The 22,946-nt window shown below is 36.2% G+C and overlaps 2 protein-coding genes across 3 annotated transcripts in view; one reads left to right on the top strand and one right to left on the bottom strand.

Moving 5' to 3' along the window:
• The window catches only part of LOC123695131 (autophagy-related protein 16-1), a 139,960-nt gene that overhangs the window by 80,120 nt on the left and 36,894 nt on the right, over window positions 1-22,946 (bottom strand). The gene's annotated exons all lie outside the window — the stretch shown is intronic.
• LOC123695130 overlaps window positions 4,674-22,946 on the top strand; it is a 37,342-nt gene continuing 19,069 nt past the window's right edge. Inside the window, exons 1-2 of the mRNA XM_045640864.1 lie at window positions 4,674-4,864; window positions 21,919-21,958. The gene's annotated coding sequence lies outside the window, so the exon portion shown is untranslated. The remainder of the gene's footprint in view (window positions 4,865-21,918; window positions 21,959-22,946) is intronic.

Genomic DNA, 22,946 nt, shown 5'->3' with positions numbered 1-22,946 from the left:
AGATAAATAAACCCTCATGAGAAAGTCAGTGGGAACATTAATGGGTTAATGCTGATGAATGTAAGATTTACATTAATACAATATGCAGAAAAAGTAAAAACATGCGACCACTTAATATATCAGCCGCTTGAATATTGATTATAGCCATCTACTCATTTTTAATGTTTCTAGAAATATTACATACAATTTAAACATAAACCTACACTTAGCATTTTATAAAGTACTGATAAATGGACGCAGATAAGTGAAATTCTCTAAGCATTGCAAAAAGTAAAACCAAAGGACGGGAAAGTATAGAGTCATTGCATCCTCTAACACTAGTTCTTACACCGTGGTATTATTAAAGTATTTCTCTACGATGCAATCGCAAATACCGAAGCAATCGTATGCTTTAAAATTACTGCTCTAATTCGAGATTTCTTCGCTCGCTTGATCGTGTCGAGCTGGCCCCAATCAGGACGATACGAAGGCTTATAGCCATTAGAAATTTCTCTCATCCTGGTGCTGTAATGGGCTATAAATGCATTTAGACGTTTATACGTGTAGCTTGAATTACATGTGCTTCGCCGCTTCCGCTTTTTTAATGTTCTTTTTACCATATCACCGGATCGTGTGCAATCTGGTTTCTCGCATATGTTATCCGTTAAAATCTGTCACATCATGCATCTCACTTTTCAGTTAGTTCATTTACATCTCTACAATGTAATACTATGAGTGGACATTCTCGATTGATTCGATAACGCAAATGATAAATTTATTTAAAACGAAGTTAGGTTGTCCTATACTACAAAAGGCTTTCAAACTCTAAAGAGGTAAAAAATAAATATGGAAATAAACACTTTACAAGGCCTCATCATAATTTTGTTTGCTTTTTATCTCAGTGATTATTTAACTCACACATTAAAGTATAATTATATTGCTTTAATAATCAAAACAAAAACAATACAAAGCAGCCAAGTCATATATTTCGTAGCAAAGTCCAATTCCTTCAATAGCATTACGGCTATATGTTGATATAATCCATTGCTATCCACAGTAGAGTTTAACAAAAGACCTTACAAACAAATCAACAATCAGATATGTTAAAATATTTCATTGCAACGTCATGTCCAACTTTCCTTACAGGCTATGATAGTATTGAATATTTGCAATAACTACGTTCAAAACAGTCTAGTCAAACGTCTAGTAAATCTTGAATAGAATTTAATGTACAAATCGACTGGAGAATATTATGTATGGAAATACGGCTCGGATTGATGGAAACGGCCGATAGAAATACTAACGGGCCCAATAAAGGTTAGGAGTGCAGGCGAGGATTTGAACTTGGGGCCTAAGTAGCGGTTCCGATTCGTGCTGAGGCTGTACCTACTAAGGAGCTTACGATTGGTAATTGACACTAAATACCATGATGGGTACTGCATGCAATTTAAATATCTCTGATCGAAAAACTAGGCAACGACGGCCACTATTTATAAATATCAACGAAAGTTTATTTTTAACGCTATTTTGTAAGAAAAATCGTACTATAGCAAGATCACTTTATCAATTGTACGTATAACAAGATCACGTACGTACATTACTGTTTTGTTTTTTCTTAAAAGCTTCAACATATTTCAATCGATAAGGAACAAATGCAGTTAATATTATTCTCTCCGAACATTACGAACAAGCTCGCAGCTCGTAAAACTAGTAGTTCTAATAGTAATATCTGAGGTCCGCTTTATCATCGCCGCTTTCAATATCTCAAACAATAGTTTATACTCTAATCTACTGTTGTAATGTATACTGGCGCTATGTAAGCAATTATTTCGTGAGAAAATACGACGTGTATTCTTATCTAGCTGTCATTATTACTATTTATATCATAATTTATAAAGAGTTGGTTATTTTTTATACTTTTTCATAGCTGATGCGAACTAGCAATGATTTATTTGAAATAATTAATAACCTTGTTCATTCTATGAGTTGAAGAGTGAAAAATTACTTCCTAATTTTACTATAAAAATTCAAGATTAGCTAGGAGATATCATCTTCTTATATATAAAAATGAATCCCAAAATGTGTTGGTAAGCGCATAACTTGAGAACGGCTTAACCGATTTCGTTAATTATTTTTTTATAATATTCCTTGAAGTTCGAGGATGGTTCTTATGTAGAGAAAACGTGAATATTTACCACAGGCGAAGCCGGGGCGCACCGCTAGTTTATAATAAATGTTCTGTACATCAATCTGGGGGCACGGTAGTGCCCCCGCCAATCTGGGGGCACGGTAGTGCCCCCGCCAAGACGAGCAAAGCGAACAAGCGAAGCGCACGGGCACTACCTACCTTTTCTCGAAGCGCTTCGACGTTTTTTTGAACCCTCATAACTTGGGTTTGGATTATGCTAGATCAACAAAATTTTCGGGATATATTGCCAATAGCGGACTTATTGAAAATATTAAGTTACATTAGCTTTTAACTCTACACCTTAGTCAAAATATGTGGCTTGGCCGTTCGTTACTACAAGAACTATTGTATAACACAAAAGTAATGAACAGTGAATTAATTAATTTTTCACCTTACGCCGATGTGAATGTAGCGAAATGGCCAAGCCACATATTTTGACTAAGGTGTAGAGTTTGTGAAGTTAGGCCTTGTAGAGTTAGGGCGTGTAGTGTTAGAAGCTTGACTCTACATGAGATCTGATAACTTTTTCACAGTGCGAGTCATATGGGCTCGTCTTGGCAACATTTTACATGAAAATGTTTTTGGTGGGATAATATTTTACTTGTTATGTGACATATTAATATATTTTGGAGAAGTGGTACATATTATTAGTCTTTATTCCGCTCTGAGAAATCTTTATTAACTTTGCGAGACCTCGTTGAATATATTATGCAACGCTTGAGATATCTCATGTTTGATTGATGATATTCTCTACTCATGATTAGAGAATCATATTTATTATTTTAAAACGTTCTATTTTACAACATTTACATAGCTTTCAATATAAATATATCCAAGCTGAGAAGGGGATTAAAAAGTATTCGGTATGTATTAGCAGTAGTCGGTTATAAATCATTTGTGTGCCAAACTTTTTCCAAAAACACCACTTACCATTTGAGGAGATTGAGTAATAAACGTTTTAACTTTCACGTTTATTAATAGGATTTAAAAAGAATACTATGGGTCATTTGCGAAGTCGAATAGTTGAAAGTTTTGTCTAAAAATATATCTTGGCTTTTTATTTCTCGCATTAATGGGGGCGATGCTATGCCATTGAAATCAATTATCCATGTTCGTTGAACTTAAACAGATTATTCTATTGTTTGGACTTTACAAACCATTCAAACATTACCGACGTACTCTGAATGTTTGCGTACGAAATAAAAAGAATTACCTACATTTCGTTTCATTCGTCTGTTTGCATAAATTATGATTCAATGCTTATTTTTTATTCACATATTTAATCGTACAAATGATATTATAGCACATGAAAGATATAGTCAAGAATATAGATGTTTTAGGATTGCAGCTTAGAAGCTGAAGTGTATTTTAGAGCTTCTCAAAAAACCCTTTTAATTTAAGTTTATTAGTTGTTTCCTTTTATTCTTCATTACTTTAAAAAATGAAGTCCCATATCCCATAGTGGGGTAAGGGGCAGATGCATTATACATCTGTTTCATTGATCGAATTTCATTAGAGACAAGAAGGTGATCAGCCTTCTGTGTCCTGGCAGACCGAGACATTTTTTTTCGTCGTCTTCACTGAGAATCGAACCCAGGACCCCTCGGTTCTACGCTCACAAGTCAACCACCACGCTTACCAAGGCGCGGTCGGCGGTCGCGGAGGCGGTCAATCTTCATCACTTTAAGCACAAGCGAAAATTACACAAAGTCAGTAAGTTTGTTTCTAAGCTTACTGCGTTCAGATAGTCAGAGGCAGTAGGGGGTTTATACTTTGTAGTGATTCGCTTCTCATTGGTATTATTATAAATAAACGTAAGACGGGAAGCTCGATGGTCGGAACTAATTATATAGCGCCGCATGATCTTGGGAATATGCCTTCGTGATATAATCAATTGCCAATGAAGTAATAACACCATACTGAGAAACAACACTTAAATTATACAGGAAGATATTTCAATAAAATGTAAACATCTCATAGTAAATCCAATACAAGTGAAAGCTATATTAGAGACTTGCATTTAAAGAGCGTGCGAGGTTTTAGCATAAAATAGCGAATAATCAACCGTGTCCTTGTGACCCATAGAAAGTAGGGGTTATCTGCATAAACGATTCTTTGGAGTAAATATGCCGATTTGTAGTAACGTGGATGCGCGACCTACTTGAAAGCGAAATGCATTTTCCAATCTTATATTTAAGTACTTTCATCGATAGTTCATTTCAAGTATTTCGCGGCGAGCTTTTCTTTAATTAATGTATAAAAAAATTAAATTAATACATTTAATTTATATTTCTAGAGGAGGACATGCACGTGTGTTTGGTAGGTTTACATTGGCGCACAGAGCGGCCGCCGCTCGGACCCGCGACGCCGTTCAGAACTGTCTCTCCCTTTCTCTCGGGTTATCGCTCTCTCTCTCCGTCCTTCGGCGGCTCGTTCCTCTTCTTCTTGCAAGGTTAAGGTTACGTCAGACGTGTTATGTTATAACCGTTGGGACGCACTCCAGCAAGTTCAGTGTCTCGTCGAGAGTGGCCGCGACACGACTCGCGACCAACGCAGCTCGCGTCATCCCCGAGGACTGTGCGCCCGCCTGTGATATACGAACAGTGAAAAGTTCATGAACTGGGTGTTGAATTTGTTTGAACTTGAACGTGACGATCGACCCTGAAACCCCTTTTGTTTTTACAAGCCTCTCTGAAGGTACGTACCATTGCTGAAACGAATGCGTTCGGTACTATTTCGTTTTTAATTACCGGCGTAAAAAATTGGCATTAATTAAAAAATATATCCAAACGAAATAGTATTTAGTTTTATCCTGTGGTTGGCCGGTATATCCTGTTCAATAACTGGTCTATAAATATTTTATGTTGGTTCCAGTGGCTGCGTAAGGACGCCACAATTTCTGCTTTGGTATGAGATAATTAAGAAGCTTATCTCATATTTGTGCGTTGTTGTAATTAAAAATAAAAATCAGTATAGGGCTAAACTTGCTTCCAAAGGGGAACAACCTGTGAAAAATGCATCGATAAGCCGATATTAATAAGCTAAGAGAGTATGTCATGAACTTTGAACACGCAGCGGATAGCAAATGAACAATTGTATAAATAACGACGATTTATCACGCAAACTGTATTAATCTCCATGTAATGATTTCATAGAAATTCAATAATAAACGCACGTTGACGAAGTTTTCGATAAGAAAAAAAATACGATGGTTTTCTATTTAAAAATATATTTTTCTAATTGAATAAAAAATTCATTTTATATATATTCAACAATTTTCAAAGTACCTACTAACCGTTACGAAAATAAAATAAATTGCGAAAAACATTCCGCAAAAGCTATAAATCAACAATATTAATTTTCTAGATTTATTGCATCTCATAAATGTTACATTTATCGTTGAAATATGACGAGATGTTATGTTGTCCCGTTAGGGTTGGTGCCCATCGGAAGGTTTTTGCAATCGGAGCACTTGTCTTCACTATGAGCGATAAGCTTCGATGCGCAAGCGCAAAACGTATGATGGGTCGTGTTTAGATCCGCATCGTCTATCTTAAAAATAATTAATTTTTTGCTCAGAAACCTAGATGAATTGCAAAAACTTATTGTATTCAGAAAATAAGAACATCTTAGAAATAATAAACTTATTTACAGATTAAATTCAATTGGATACATAAAATGTAATGCATATAAATACAACATTGCAATATCTCTCATCAGCGTCCATAAAACAATATTTACGTATTCGCGATTTTATCGAAAGTAAAATAAAAATAGCACACAACCTCAGGCGACACAATTTACAGAGCAAGGCAATTAAAAGAAATGTTTTAATTAATATATGGAAGCATTAACGTAGAGACGGTATCTTGGTATCTTTAGGTTGAACTAAAAGACTTCAACGAGCGCTAGGTCACAGCGTGCATTACCGTTCTTACATAAATTATGATAATATACAAAATAAAAATACGATATAAAATCGTCTTATAATCTAGATCGGAGGAGAGTCGTAAAGTGTTAACTATTAAACGCGTTTTTTTGCAAACACATAAATTATTTTTCTTTTATTTTTGATGGAGGCCGTAGCTTTATTGATAGTGCATTTATATGAAGTCAAAGTCCTCTATAAAATTTCTCTTGATAGTAAAAAGAAGTCGACGTTTTTGTATGTAGTGAATTTAACAAAACTAGCGTTTCAGGAGTTTTTTATTGTATAGTCATCTCTATAAGAAATATTAATTTCTTTGATTTTATTCGCTTAAGTTAGTTTTATATGTTACATAAAAAATACATTTGCTTAATGGTACTACTATACAATAGTATCCGGTATAAAAGCTGAGAACAAAATTTTGCTAAAATGTTTAAAACTGCGTTAGTTTTGTTTTGTAACTTTGAATTTACTAGAAAAAATATAAGAAGAATTATAAATATTCACAATTATAAATTGCGGATATCTAATCTAATACATTCCAAATCATAGAATCTCATGTATATTTTCTTTCATAGCTATTATACAAATTTTTGGTAGCTAGGTTGTTTTATAAACTTGAATTCAAAATTTTATTTATAGTCACGCGAAATAGAATTATTCCATACATATAAATAAATGCGGAAGTATTTTAAAGTAATTCAAAATACGTATTAATTATGTAGTACCGGCTAGAAGCATTTATCTATTCGACACTTGATAGTTCACTAGAGCTATAAATCCAAATGAAGTACGACTTGACTTTTGTACCTACTCTATCTCACACCTATAATTCCTTAAACTATAAGGCGCGGCGCCCAAACTGAGAACATTAACCTCGTTTACAAATCTCAGTGGGTGAACTTGGGCATCGCAACAGGTACTTACTGATGATTGTACACAAGTATAATGTCAGTAAACGCTCCATAGTGTACAAACGAGCCGATATCCACGACTCGGGTCACCATTAGCGCAAGATCGCTTTGAACATAGTAAATTGAGACATACGAACGTAATGTAGTCTCTCTGTAGACGTTGATCGTATTTCTCTGTAATCTATGATATGTTATTAATAGCTATTCCGTGCAATAGGAAGAGGTACAGTTCGCTTCAAACCCGCAATTTATAAATATCTTATTGAGTGCATAGCGGCATTCAAAATGCGTTGGAAGTTGCGCCGACCGCCACACCGGCGTTAAAAATAACATGTAAAAAATATTTAATTTAAATATTATAATTTACTAGTCAGTCAGTATAGAAACGGTGTGAAAGCAACATAAATACACCGAGTTTAAATAATTTGAAACGCAGTTATTAAGTAAACTCGACAATTACTGCTTTCTCGTTGACACGTACACGCAAAAACAATATGAAATTTCACGGTTAAACGATGCATATTCGCCGGAGTTACAAGGGCTTTCGTATTGATGGGTCCGCCTGACCTCTTTGCCGATGCACAGATTATAATTAAGAGGTCACTCGAGAATGGAGTGTTCGTGACCGCCCGCGCATCGGTGACACGCTACTCTTAGTACTATCGAGTACAAGGCAAGACTTCGTTCCGATTTCCCGATAAGTGCATTGGAAATATCGATTAAGAGGCTGATGAACTTGTCACTACATAACGAGGCGCATTATAGTGAACGCATTAAGCGATCATGACAGTGAATTGAACACGAATTGTTTACATCGAACATAATCTAATAAAAGGTATGTCGTTACAAAATAATAAACGACCCGATAATATTTTATTTCTACTACATCGGACGGCCCACGGAACTTTCTTACTATGGCGTACCTTTTTAATATGTATGATCAAAAGTCAGAGGAAGTAGTGCCTGGTTCCAACGTTATTTTTATAAAGCCGTGCCTTCTTCGAGGTACCACGTTGATTGACGTCGCATTAAAATTCATCGATTCTTGTTATTAGCGACTTTACAGTTACATTGATATCGGCCAACGTATAATTTAAATATATTTAGTAGCAGTTTTTTCACTCTCGAATTTGTAACGTAAACGTCCTCGTTTATGTTATAATGGTTTTATTGACTTTAAATGATTATTTAGAAAATGAACGTCAAATAGTTTTTTGTAAAATTTATGGGCAGTAGATAGTGTATTTATTGAACGACGTCAGAGTGGTGGAGGCTCGTTCTGGTTGCTCCCTATTTATAAAGTAATGTTTAAAGGGCGGCGCGGTCGTGCTCGAGGTCAGGACGGATTCCATCAGGCGCGGTTTCCATGAAGGATTTTAATTACACTCAGCGGGTAAACGACCTCCTCCAAGCTACTATAACATCCAGACATTTTGACAACAGCCTCTACACGCGGCAGCTGAGTCTGATCGATTGGGCGCATAGAAAAAAATAATTGTGCTTATTCATTGACTTTCATTAGAAAGTTCCTTAAATAATAAAAAAGGCTCACACTCTTCGGTATGTATCCGTGTGAGCTACGGTGGAATGATAATGAGTGAAATCATTTCGAGATTCAAAGCGGTCTTTATTAGGTCTAATCAAATTCTCACATAATTTTACTACCTTGTAATAATATGACTATACCTACAAATAACATGAATTGATAATAACAATAAAACAAATATTCTATGACGACGATTACGTGGTATTACTAAAGACTGATTCGCATTACGCAAACAATACTAGACATTGTATGCGAATACATTTTTGATATGTGTGGACATGCTAAATTCATTACGTCCGGTGGCAGGTTTCCCGATTTTCTAGTTGGGAGACAACACAGTCGCATAGCCAGACGGTAGGCAGGCATTTACTGCGCGGAAAGCATTTCGTACTGGTGGAGGCAGGTGCGCGCACAATGGCCACCGTGCGGAATAAACAAAGTATAAATCATGTGTGTTTGTGTCACTGCGCAGCTTTAAATGAATTAAAGCTAATAATTTTCATCGCTATAAAATAAACTTGATACAAGATTAGTATAAATTCCTGTACGACGTGGAGTAACAGTATATGAGTATTGTCTTCGTTTATGCCATACTCAACGTCGATTTAAAAACTAGTTTTCTATATAATAATATGTTGATATCGATCCGTGTTTTTATCGTATAAAATGAAGCAGTTATTTAATTATGAGGATAATATACGAAAAGGATATTAATGAGATTGTTTGTTATTTAAACATTAATAAAATTCCACTTCAACAAGATCATTATTGTAAATAAGTGCTCGTTACTTTTGTTAACAGTAAAATCAACCACTGTAAAAAAAAAAAAAACTTCACCGGTCAAAAAATGCAATCGAGAGCCAAATGAGTCGATAGTCGTGTCGATACGTCGTAGTGACGCGACACCATTTAGAACATTTCGTGACACTAACACTAACGTAAACTATTCATCACTAAATCTGCATAAAAACTTAGCTAAACTAGGTTCCAATCTCCCAATACTAACAAACAACCGTTAATTGTTCCACATTTCTTTAAGTCTATCGGCGGCGAAATATTTCAGTTTAGGAAGACATGACACCAAATACAGGCAGATGAATTATGTTAGAAAAATTTAAGGAGTGAATTGCGTGGGCGCCTCTGATGACTCACTGACACGGTTCCATGACCAAAAGTATCGTATATTTTTGGAAACATGCCATAAGAAGAAAGGAGCGTTTAATGTTTATTTAAATTAGGATCCGGGTGCTATCGATGTCGTTATTTATTTACATCCATATTTATGACTATAAAGAGCGTATTATACATATTTAAGATCTGATATGAAAAGCATAACATCGGTGATATACTGTGCGAGGCAGATAAAAGGCTGAACTAATGTATATTCGCTAAGCTAAGCATTAGCCTGTGAAATGGCATCGCGGTGTGAGCTTAAATAGAGGACTCGATAGTGAGGCGTTTTATGCTCTGCCATACATTGCAAGTAGGGTAAGCTACATAGATCGCTCTCAAATTGATTACCAGCGATACACGCGAATCGTCTAATAAAATCACTAATGGAACGGTACTGGTAGCGTGCGTCGCATAACGGCTCGCCTGTAGCCCGCTCCCACGGCAGAGGCATTATGCAACCTGCACTATACAGGCGTCAACGATCACAATGCGAGCCATTGATTGCGGTCGCGATCGACTTCTCGGCGAAAAACAGCCGGTGGAACTCGCAATTGATAATTCTTATCGATAACTGCCATTCAACTTGTACTGTGTGACTCATCCAGCATCGAAGATATTGACCGCCGCTCGTTTACTCGTCGATAATAAGGTGTTGTATATACACAGCTTAGAGTGATTTTGAATGTACGACGCGTGTAAATGTAATTAATTAAAGATAAATCATGCTAATGAGGAATGTGGCTCATTTCGCCGGTTTAATTATAATTAATTATAATTTACTCCGATCCATTATTTAGCCTTAGAAGCTGTAATTAGCTCTATGGGATAAATAATGCATCGTTTATGCTGATAACCTGCTTCAAGAGAACCATTCGTTTGTTCAACGTGATAAGTGTGAGAGAGTCTTAATTAGGTAATAGTAAATTCAATAGATATTTAAAGTGCTAGTTACAAGTCTATGTAATTATTGTTTATGTTTGAGCGGCTATTAAGTACCGATAGATTAAATGGTTTACTACACGGACGTAGGATCGTTCGCATTTACATAAAATTAATATTTTCTCACACTCTTACGCATCCGGAAGAGTCGATAATGCGTATTTGCATTAATGAATGTGATAATTATGTGAATCACACGTCACAACAGATGCCTTGGATTTGCAAAGAATTTACGTTTACTTTTTTCTCCTCATTGTATCATCAATTCATTTTACATCGTAATAAAGCAAGAATGCCATATTTATCACAATGACATACGTGCAAAGATTTTTGAACTCAAATTAATAACTAAATAATGTGATCACTGACCTTTTCGTGAATGCGTCCCGCGTCATTCACCCTCGACAGGTATTTGTATGACCGCAGGTTGAAACAACCAATAAATTATTAAGTAGCTCCTGGGCCGTTCAGATATGTTGCGGTGGAGCTCGACGGCTTTAAATTTCTCAGTTTATTACTAAGAGCATGTGACCCAAATATGTCGCACGTTTGTCGCCTATTCGGCGTGCTATGAATGTGGAATGTCATTTACTCGCGAGCGCCGCTATTTTACACCGCAATGGTTATCTCTGTACTACTATTGTACGACTCGTTCTTTACTTTTGCACTTTAAAATAACTGTCGCTGCAAATGATCTGTGAATGTACAGACAATGAATGCATCGTACTTATATATCTAACGATAACTTTTTGTAGGACCGGTACAGGTTTATTGAGCTTGACGTGTTTCTTAAGAAATGCGTTCCGGTTGTTTTCATGTCCTTCCACGGCATATAAATAAACCTATATGTCATGTAGAGTTTTTATATCGGCTTAAGAAATAGCTGTCTAATTGTTTTAATTACATTAATTTGCCTAATTAATTAAACGGGAGTGTTAGGAGTCAACGCGTCGTAGATGCATCATTAAGTCAGGATCAAATAGTCTTTTCGCGTCTGCGCTAGGATATACGAGGCACGCTTAATGAAGTTTGTGTTCATTGTCGAAAACAGTTAGCGATAACATTCCGGGCTCAGTCGTGACGATTGGTTGCAGTAGCGTGTGTCGCGGTAACGAGTGGCTAGTGGGCGCTTTACACAGATCCAATGCAAATTGACTAGCGATTTGTGCGCGCATAAATCAGTCTCAACACTGCTCCCAACCGCATTTTGTCAATTAGCGTCGACCATATCGCCAGCCATACCTCGCGATAGAGGAAGTGCTTTACTGTTGTTATTCATAGTGACCGTGATTGCGTTCACAGATAAGTACGAAATGGACCTACAAATAGCAAACTCTCACTTTAAAATAGCAGTTATTTTTATTTAACATTGTACCACCCGAGAGACGTTTTGTCGCCCTTAGGGTATTCATCGCCTGTATTACTAACGAGAAAGTGAATTATAAGCTTGGAATAATTGTCTAGAGCGGTTTGTGCTGCCGCGAGAACTAAATTACAGTGGAGGTTCTACAAAAAGACGACGTGCATAAACATTAGAATTTCTAACTTCTGTTTATATTGGAAATAAAAAAGTTATTTCAAATCTTTATGTTATGGTAAAAATAATAAGATTTTCACTATTACAAATACAATTTATTAATTGTTACTTATTAACGAGTAACGACGTATTTATTTCCATCGTTGCGAACAATGCGTTGGCCAACATAGCGGACAAGTGGATTTATCGCGATATTAACTTGGCCAATTACTATAAAAGATTATTTAATTGATTACTCGGGTAGGTTAAAGCCTAGTAGTGTGGAAAGTGAGAAGTTGGAGTTAATTTATATTATCTGTTTAAAGGATCTCAATAGTAGCAACAATGTGCAATTAATGAGGCGTGGGGGAAAGCTTTCGTCTCGCATAACAAGTGCCAGTTATCGTTAATGAATATTTTCTTAGGATATTGTCGGAAAGGGCTCGATTCTCAGGCTATCGAGGGCACCTTAGCGCTTGATACTTATCTAATGACAGCGGTAATTGTGCGTGCTTTTAACATTAATGTTAGTTATGTAAACAAAGGCGAGATCTTCGATTAACCGTTAAGGTTTGTTTATATTCGTTTTCAAAATATTTGTTCAACGTTTTGAAAACATAACATCGACTTTTGCACCATCAATCCAAAATAAATAAAGTAAACATCTCATGATACTTTCATAAGACATACTAATGGGTTATACAGTTTTCCTCAAAAGCTATAAAGCGTAGAATATACGACGTACACTTTTACGTCAAGGGCTAATTAAAATAAATAAACGATTATCATTAATTAGAGTCCATACTATTTTCGGACGCGAAATCAATCAATCGAAGCGTTAGACGAGATTGTATAATCAGGCGTCACCGGTGGGCGGCGCGCAATCCTGACACCTTCTGCCCACGCGCCAATTATGTGGGAAGAAGTTACGATTCCGGCCACGATACAGCACAAACAGAATCACCTGACTGCCCAATCGAACGCTATCGCCAACTATTAGCTCGTGTCGTAAGCGTTCCCCTCGTTTTCTTTATGGTACAATAATTTTCACCGCTGTCAATTATACCTATTTGTAGATAAAAGACGTAGCCTATTGTTTTGAACGTACGTAATAGTTTTCGGCGAAATTTTCAAATAGTCTTAAATCTTGTCTTTACAATCTTAATAGTAACCTTAAGGAAAGTAAAGGAGTTGTTATTTTCCTTCTTCTGTAAACTCAACTAGATAGATTTAGGTTTATTTTTACACAACAACGGATCTAATCTGCTATCCTTCATCAATCAAAAATGTTGAACAAAACACAATCGCTAGCGAACAGGCGGTATCTCGATGAGCGTGCGCACATCTCATCGATAATAACGCATCGAAGGGACGTAATTACAATAAATATCGCTCACGTGAACTAGAATAGCTAACATGACGCGTCGACGCTACCATCCTCGCTTGTAATTATGCAACACGTCCACTGAACGGACAATAATGTAATGCGTAATGCTCATAGATATCGACGGGCTTTAATCGATTTACAATACGGTATTCTTTTTTATCAAGATAGGTTTCCAGTTTGAAATCTGATCTGTATTTTAATAAGCGTGCACATAACGTATGTTCCTATAATCATTTGACATATTTGGACATCAATTGCATACATAAATAGTACACAGTCAATAATACATGCATGTTCTTGCAATTGTTATCTCATTCACATTATGCAATACGAATCAACATGTTATTAGTGTTGTTAATTATGTAAGGAAATATATTTTTTGCAAAAGCAGTTCAATAACCGTCGAGTGTTGCGTAATGGTAGCTTGGATGCATCATAAATGACAAATCATATTAAAAAAGAAGCATTTGGACGTAAGAAAGCACAAGAATAATAATAGAGTCGACGTTCTATGTTATTACCGTAATGTCAGGTTGCTCGGTCTCGACTCTTAGATTCCCGGACGTTAAGATGCTTCGCGGGTGAAACTTAAAAGCAACAAAAATAGCAAAAATGTCTGCGCTGCCACAACTCTATTAAATTTTCTACTATGGTTTTTGTCGAGGTTGTCGTCGATTTACGTTAAGGTAAAAAGTCTTCATCTCATTTTGAAATAAAAGTTGGCATAGATAGATGTAGCGTCTTGTAAATTGAAAATTAGCAAAAAGCTCCATTGTTTGCTTTAGTTTAAGAACATTCCTAAATGTTTTATTTATATTTTAGGGATGGAAATATTCAACTTAGTTTTAAATTCATAGATAATGTTTAACGTCTTAAAATCCCATCATGTTTTTTTTTTATTTCTATCTACGACAAGTTTAGGCTCACATGCGTAAATAAGACAGGCTAGTTGGAGAGCGCTCGGAAGGTCAAAGAGGGTTGTTTAAATTAATTAATTCCTTGTATAAACAGACACACGCAAAGTAATCATTAGCGAATTAGAAAGGAAGAGTGCATGTCACAGTGGAGAAGCGCAACGGAGAAAGCACCTGACATATCGCGAAAGGAAACATCTTCACTATACGATACATTGACACGACTTGAACTTACTTTACCCTCTTTGGATCGACAACAGGATTCATAGCAAGAACTCGAAGCAGCACTTTCCTCATACCTTGTACAAGTTTTTCTAAACGTAAATAGCATCCAGTCGAAGAGCGAGTTGTTGAATTAAATACTTCCTGAATACATTTATTTAAAGTAGGTGTTCTTTAATCCATGAGCAAATGTATCTTGTATTCGCTAGCCACCGAACGCTCGCGGCGCAATCGGATTTCCCGCGATTATTGGTTTTATTTTGTGGCGCGCTTTGTTACTGATATCAGTGTAACGGTATAGTACGGATACAGGAATTTGCATGCTGTATCCATTAAGTAAACCGTTGCCAGTGGAAGTTATTAAAATGCCTCTAAGATCATACCGCTTTTGAAGGAGGCGATAAAGAGAAGAGACCGAATCGTGAGCGAGCCTGCAGCAATAAAGCTTTTTGGATCCAATCGAGCTCCCGAGAAAGTACCGCAAACGAAATAAACTGACGTAATCTTTGGATGTATCCTGTATTTATAACGAAACGAGACTTAGTACGACAGTTATAAATTAAAAGTCTCCAGGACCCTGGTATACATTAATAATTCAATGCGCACTACGCCGAGATAGCTGCGTGATTGCAAAGCAAGAGTATTTAAATCATGACCCGGGATGTGCATGCACTTTTACTCGTAATGTGGACACAAGGTTAGAAAGTGGGCCTTGAAAGGCGTCAGATACTAAAGCAGCCGTCGAATCGCGTGACAACTCAAGACTGTGAACATTATCATTCTACGTACGACGTTAAACCACTTATTCGGCTCGCGGTGACCGTTATCCAGCGCACGCACGCCGCTCGCCTCAATGGCATATTTTTCCTCGGCGAAACTCTACGCACATTTGCCATTCAAGATTAACCCGGTCATCGTCTTTGTTTACATGAGCGTCGAAGGCGAGAAGGAATTTATTTACGTAGATATCGATTCTTATTGTAGCGAACTGAAAGTATTTGTCAGAGCATTCTTGCAGTAATCTTGGCCTCGATGCGATTTATATGGCAGTAGAATATAGTGTGCGTCGCAAGAATAACTTTTCGAGTATGACAGGAATATTTTATTTAGTACGTATGACATCTAGAAAGAAATTATCAAATGTTCTCAATCTTATATGCAATGGTAATAAAGAAACCGCATTCCTAACATTTATTGTACATTGTAAAGATTTATTGCAACGATATACATAGAAATGGTTCATTTGGTAAATTGAATCATCAAGTTTGAGGCGTTGATATAAACATCAGCTGTCTCGAATGTCGGTGTCGATCATGATAACGGCGTGCGTGTCTATGTTGTATGAGCGTTTAGGCCTTAGGCTAAATGGCTGAATAAAATCTGAATCATTGAACAAAATGTTTCTTCTAATTGAATGTGATTTTAAACAATTCATATCATTAGTGACAGCGGGCTGTAAAATTTTAATATTAACTGATAACAGAAAAATTCAAGATACGATGCCGATTAAGTAGGTATTTATTTATTTTACTAACTCTCTCATTCGTAAATTTAAAACTGCAACAGTCTTGGTGTTTAAATTACGAGGAATTCTAGGAGAATCATAAAGATATTTGGGGCACGCATCCACATTGCAATGTCGTTAACAAACGGGATGTTCATGTGTGCTCGATATTGCAGAAAGTAAACCGTATCCGTAAATACCTCATATGCTGGGTTGAAAAACAAGTCCACAAGTCTAGGTGTCGCAAGTTTCATAAACAAGTTGAACTGCAACCTGATTTAAATATGACCCTTGTTGTAACAAAGGCTCCAAGCTTTCATACAAACAGATTGCATTATTCAACGTGACGTTTTATGATAAATGAAGATCGCATCCATAGCAAACAATAAAATGACATGAAATATTTAGCGCTTATTCATACATCGCATTGACACCACAAGAATGATTTCTAAAGACCTAAACGAACCGCTAATATTTTATAGCTTCATACAAAATTGTTTAAATTTATGACTTGTTGCATACTGTGAATGTAATGTTCAAATATCCTGTATAACGGAAATAATTTTAAGTAAAATAAAGATAAATGAAACAGATGGAGTTTCAAGTTATCACCCTTAGGAGAGAATGTGAAGTACAAATAGGTTTAACAGCGGTTTGAGTCGCAGTGATATGTGTTCGCGTGCCCGCTCGGCTGGCCCAATACGATCGGCCGTCATGCCATCCGTACATTTTAACGAGAGCGCGATTCCCCGCGCCGATAGTGACAGTCTAATGAAAACCCTTGAATAATGCATTAATACCAGCGTTAAATCGTGAGCACCTACAATCGACATAACGACTTGAAAATACTAGATGCAAATTCAAGTCAACACTCGACGCCGATAAGCTTCCGGCTCCAATTCGTGAAATTCAACTAAATGCTTGCGAGACTTTATCTATGGCCGTTTGCTAAATGAATGCCTTGCGGTAATAAATTGTAGAGATAGACAACCGCTCTAACATTTAATCCTCCGCATTTACCGTCGGTATGGGGAAATAAGTCATTACGAATATGAGGAATGCACATGTCTTTGAAAGCGTTGCGGAAACTTTACCTTTGTGACCATTTGGTATAGTATAGCACATCGTGCCTCGTCTCACGCCGCGACCCATGCTCACCTTCCCTATTGAAATGTCAGTGCTCGGACTGGTGACGAGACAATCGTAAAATACAATGTTAAGGTCACATCATGACTTCAATAAACCATTCTTAACATGGGAAACGTGATAGTCGCCGAGGACCCTTTGCAAGAATCCCAGAAAGTGTGTCAACGCTGTTACATACCTGCGAACAACACGTTACATGATACCAAGATACCTGGCTCGATTCAATTGCTCATGAAATGTTAAATCCCAATTAATATCAAACAATGATCTGATAAAATGTGAAGATTGAAAATTTTTACTCAAAACTTTATGGAACTGATTAAAAATAATCTCAGTTATTCGTTGTAACAGTGTCAGTTGCAAATGATGCAGCGATGAGGGCAGAGGGCAGGTCCAAACAACTTTATAACAAGGGGCTATAAGTGAACTGTTCCCGCGTTCCACATACGATGGAATAAAGTATTAGGATCGTTATGTCGAAGTATACTCATCGAACAACTGCTATCAGTTTTTCTATAGTAAATTCTACTGCTTTTAAGGCCATTTGATGTTTACGGACCCCATTAGGACTGCAGCATGCAACTACATTCCAAAAGTGGTTATGCGCAAAATATGTCGCCACTTAAATTATACGTACCTACACTACTGTTATATTTATTGCGCTCAAGTTCTTATTAAATTGTCCATTGACAATGAACACATAATTCATCTGTAGCTCCAACACATGACAGTAAAATTGTGTATAGAAATAAAAGAGCCTGTTGATATTCCAGAATAATTTATCATGGCAATTTGTGTGTCAACAGGACACGGGGCGAGTCATCGAGCGCCAACATAGCGGGGTTTTACTTTCTTATAGTGGCCTCAAGAAACTAGTTAAGAGAAAGTAGGATTACTATCTTACTTATACATCAATATATAATAATCAGACGAATATTTAGGGAATTATCGATAAGAAATAAAAATGGAGTCAATGGCATAAATTAATGCACCCATGGAATAGCTAGACTGGAACAAATTTGCACCTACCTTATTCAATTAGAGTAACAATAGAATGCGTATCCTCTGAACAGAAAGTATACGCCAAATAACTATTTTCTCATAAATATTTATGACAAACACAAAGAACGCTTTATGGACGGACTTCCACATTTACACATAATTATAGTGGCTGTCATGGAAGGATTTCGAACAACAGCCGAAACGGTTTTGCATTTAAGAGAATAAAAGAATCTCTCGTAGCAACTAACACGCTGAATGTCACTGATATTTAAATGACACCAATACAAGACTATCTGTCCTGTATTGGTGTCATTTAAATCTCTATCTGTATCAAAAGATCTATGACTTTAGTAGCAAGTTAGTAGTATCAAATATTTACTTTCTTTATGCTCATTTACCTATGTAGTTGGAGTCGGCCAATTTGTTTTTGTTCAATGTGGTTTTGGAGAGCAGAATGCGGTTGGAACAGGAAATTGTACCGTGGAAGCTGTCAGGTGTAGGTGAATGACGCCGGAATTTTTGATGCAGCGAGGGCTTTCGATGTAATGTATACAATAACGACATTTTACAGTTAGTCCACCACTGTTATATTATGGATATTACATATAAGAACGTGAACAATGAACAATGTATTACTCAATACCATAGCATTTTGTTTTTTCTTTGTAACAAAAAATACTCAGATAATTTTTACGATTCTATGCCATTTCGTAGCCCCGTAGTTAATCTGCTGTAGGTATCCTGAATCGGATTTCACGCTTTACGGTGATGAAAAATAGCTGTACTTCGCAATTTATTACCACACTTTTTATAAATAAAATAACAAGTAAAACTGTGGTTAAAACAACGAGCGAATAATCTTAGAAAGAAATTCAGTATCAACATAATAATTATTAATCATAACATTGTCACGTATTGAATGGTGTAAAATCTTCTTAGAAATTTCATTTCAGCGGAACGACATTGATAAAAGGCGGATGAAATCACGTACATGGGCACGGTACGAAAAATAGTGTAATTCAGTGTGGCACAGCGGGTCGATGGTCGTCTGAAAAAAATTAATCGAATTACACTCAATACAGATTTTGAATGATTACTTTTTATTCCGTTCGTTCACCTTAAACGCGACCAGGACGCCTTCACAGTATGTAAACCAAACCGATATTTGGAGAGATAATCTCTTTTAGGCAGTATGTTTCCATACGAATAAAGCAGAGGTGGAAATGGAACATGCTTTATTTCTCTATTGTTCAAAACGTGCTTTGCATGCACATTTCCATAGCGCGCAAAGCTGTAAAAGCTTAGGACATATTCCTAAGTTATTGCCAAGTTTTTAGTAACAGTCAGGGGAGACGGCTTGGATGTACGACGTTGATCTCGAAGACGTGATAACGTTGCACCGCGTGGGAGAGACAGTATTTCTAGGAGGTGTCGATAGATACTCGATTCCAATAACGGATTACAGGTGCTGAGTAATTTAGAAGCTAAATTGTCGATAGTAATTGAAAGATTATTTATTTATAGCTAGTTTCATTTTACACTATAAATTATTAACAAAGCGCCGTAAACTATGTTTATATTTCGTGAAAAGAGCATAAAACAGTCTGTGTTAAGTCAATATTTGTACTCATAGGTTATCGACCCGATATCGCTTCTCGGAAAGGTACGAAAGGATGTCGGTAAACAAATACGTATACAGCTTTCGTTATACATACACGACCTTCCTCGAACGAACACCTTCGTTTACATTCTCGTACATTAAACGCCAATAAGATAGCACGTTGAAGTAACATCAGATTAACGAGATAAAAGGCACGAATCATGCGTGTGCACGCGTGTTCGATCTCGGTACTTGTTATCTAATACGAATTTACAGCCAAGATTAAACTACTAAAGCAGCTCAGTTTATATCGGAAGGGCCGTGGAAGCCTTCGGTAATGGCTTCTTTACGTAGGTAATTGCGATAGAAACACTTCCTCGAATTGCTCACGTGAGAAAATCGGCAGACATTTCGTGACATTGACAGATGGGTAGATAAGTCTTGACTGCAAAGTTAGATGCAGAGAAAGAAATCAGTTATTTTTAGAAAATTTGGATATATTCCTAAGGTATAAAAAAATTTAAACTATATATGAATGGCATCTACAGTTTAATACTGATACTCATAATTATAACAAACCATAAGAATTCAACATCTCAAGCAGAAATAAAGCTTTTATATATGTGAAAAAACTTCCTTTATTATATCTCTTCAAAGTGATTAACTTCTCGTTCCTCATAATTAATGCATAAAAACTCACCACGATAGGAAGTCGGAGAATTTGATTCGTATAACAATTGTTATGTTGTAACAACGGATTACGGTAACGCCACGGTTCACATTCAAATACTTTGAATGTTGTTGATTTGTGAAGCTTTTATTTGTTGAGTTTTTTATCCAACGAGTAACTGTCTGCTAGTTATGCAGTCAATCAAATACATACCCACGCGTTTCTTAATTTCACGTATCATTAAGTAAACTAACTGGAAATATTTATGCGTGTCATTTTGATTTGAATATTATATGCGTATTTTATATATACGTCCTAAATTCTTAACGAAGCTGCGCCAGAATTATCTTAGTAACAGTTAACCTGTAACTATGATTAATTATAATCTATGCGCTAAAGATGTTGATACATTTGTTGGTTGCTTTACAGTTTCAATCGAATTATGCGATCTGCATGAGGTTAGGTTATCAAGAGATCACTCGCAAGTTAAGCATACAAATAAGGCATATAATACCCTAATTTTAATACCGTTCTAAATACTTTTTAATTCAGCTGTCGTACGGAGAGACAGTGGTAAGATACTGTTAAATGTAAATTACCCAAACGACTACTCAACGTAATTTTAATGTTCAAAACGCAGCTTAATTATACAATAACTGTTTACAGAATTACTTTTAAGAAGGGACCTTACGTATTTTTCATAACATACCTTATTTAAGACTTATGTAATGAAACACATTTAAAATACGTTGTAAAAGTCTTATTGTCATTCATTTATTTATACTTTTTGTTGGATATGATGTAAATTTCATGATATATCAGATAAACTATTGGAAAATCACCTCATTCATTCAATCATAGCAATTTACCTAGAACTTGTTAACTGAATTGTACTCTCCAATTCCGAATACTATTACATGTAATGGCATTCGTACGTTCTAGCGAATATCTGTTACATTTCAACGACTTACATAATACTGAGTCGTGTTTATCCGCCATAACAATCATCGAGATGTCGTAAACATGGTCAGACCCGTTAAACAGTTAACCTTTAGATAGCAATTGCTTTGTATATTTGTTTGATCACTAGTCACATGTAATCTTAATATCTGTATGACTTATGGCATCTACTTATCTGATAAAACCCTTATGAATCTACCGTCAAATCACTTTTGTCCAAAGTCGAGCGAACATTGTAAGACTTTGTATGAAATAAGAGGCCATAATGTATCTTTAGAAGGACCATGTGCGAAGTGTTTAATTAACAATAGATATTTCTTTGTTCAACAGGACGGGCGGCAGTTACGGGTAGCGGTTGAAGTGTTCTCAGGTCAGTAACCCCGCGCACCTTACTCTTGACGATCGGAATTCGTGAATCTTCAGAAATAACACGTCATTATGTCTTATTAGCCGTTGAGGAAGCACTTAAAGCAAATGTTCGGAAAATAACATGTTGCGTCTGAATGGCTTATGGTTCTAGTATAAGTTATTGAATACTTAAAATAAGTGTAACAATAATATAAATCGCCGAGGAGGATAAAGCACTGCCTACGATGTTAGCAGCTAAGTAGAGTCATCGCTCATCATACGGTAAAAAATTGAATAATGTTATCATATTATAGTGGTGTCAAATTATGTCGAAATGATTCATAAAATGAGGGCCATTAAGTCAACGAAGTGAAAAACGGATTGAGATACAGTTATATATTTCGTACGGCTTGTGTGTTTTAAGTGTAATTGCCGTCTTGGATATAACAAATAGACATGGTAGATCTTATTTGATACGATGTAATGACTGTTAATGATGCAGCGTAATTACGTGTACTGTAGAAATATACACGGCAATTAGTAAAGACATACATAAATTATGTTGAAATTTGTGTGATTTAAAAGACTTTGCATACTACAAAATACAATTATCATAACTTTAAATTCTGAATAAGTGTCTGTTTTATGTAAATACGGAAAGTGTTTATTAATACAATTTTCCAAGTATACGCTAAAGTTAAAAAACCGAACTAGAACGGTAAATTCAATTAAAGGTAGAAAACATCACAAGCATACGCTAACACAACTATCGTCGAAACATTTTAGCATACAAATTCGCACGTGCAAATTTCCAAAGGTTTCGACATAACTCGCGCTTCCCAGAACCGTATTACTGGAATACTTGTACAGGTTCCCATAACACAAGTTCGTCCCGATTGTTGCACCCAAATTACGAAACCAGTTTATGTCATCCTGTTACTTTTACCGTTTTACCGAACCTGACCCACATACGAAAGACGTACGCTACTACACGCCTATAATCACGGCTT

The sequence above is a fragment of the Colias croceus genome, chromosome 10, assembly GCF_905220415.1.
Source record: "Colias croceus chromosome 10, ilColCroc2.1".
Taxonomy (NCBI): Eukaryota; Metazoa; Arthropoda; class Insecta; order Lepidoptera; family Pieridae; genus Colias; species Colias croceus.
The sequence above is the reverse complement of the archived record's forward strand: the minus strand, read 5'-3'. Positions and strand labels throughout refer to the sequence as shown.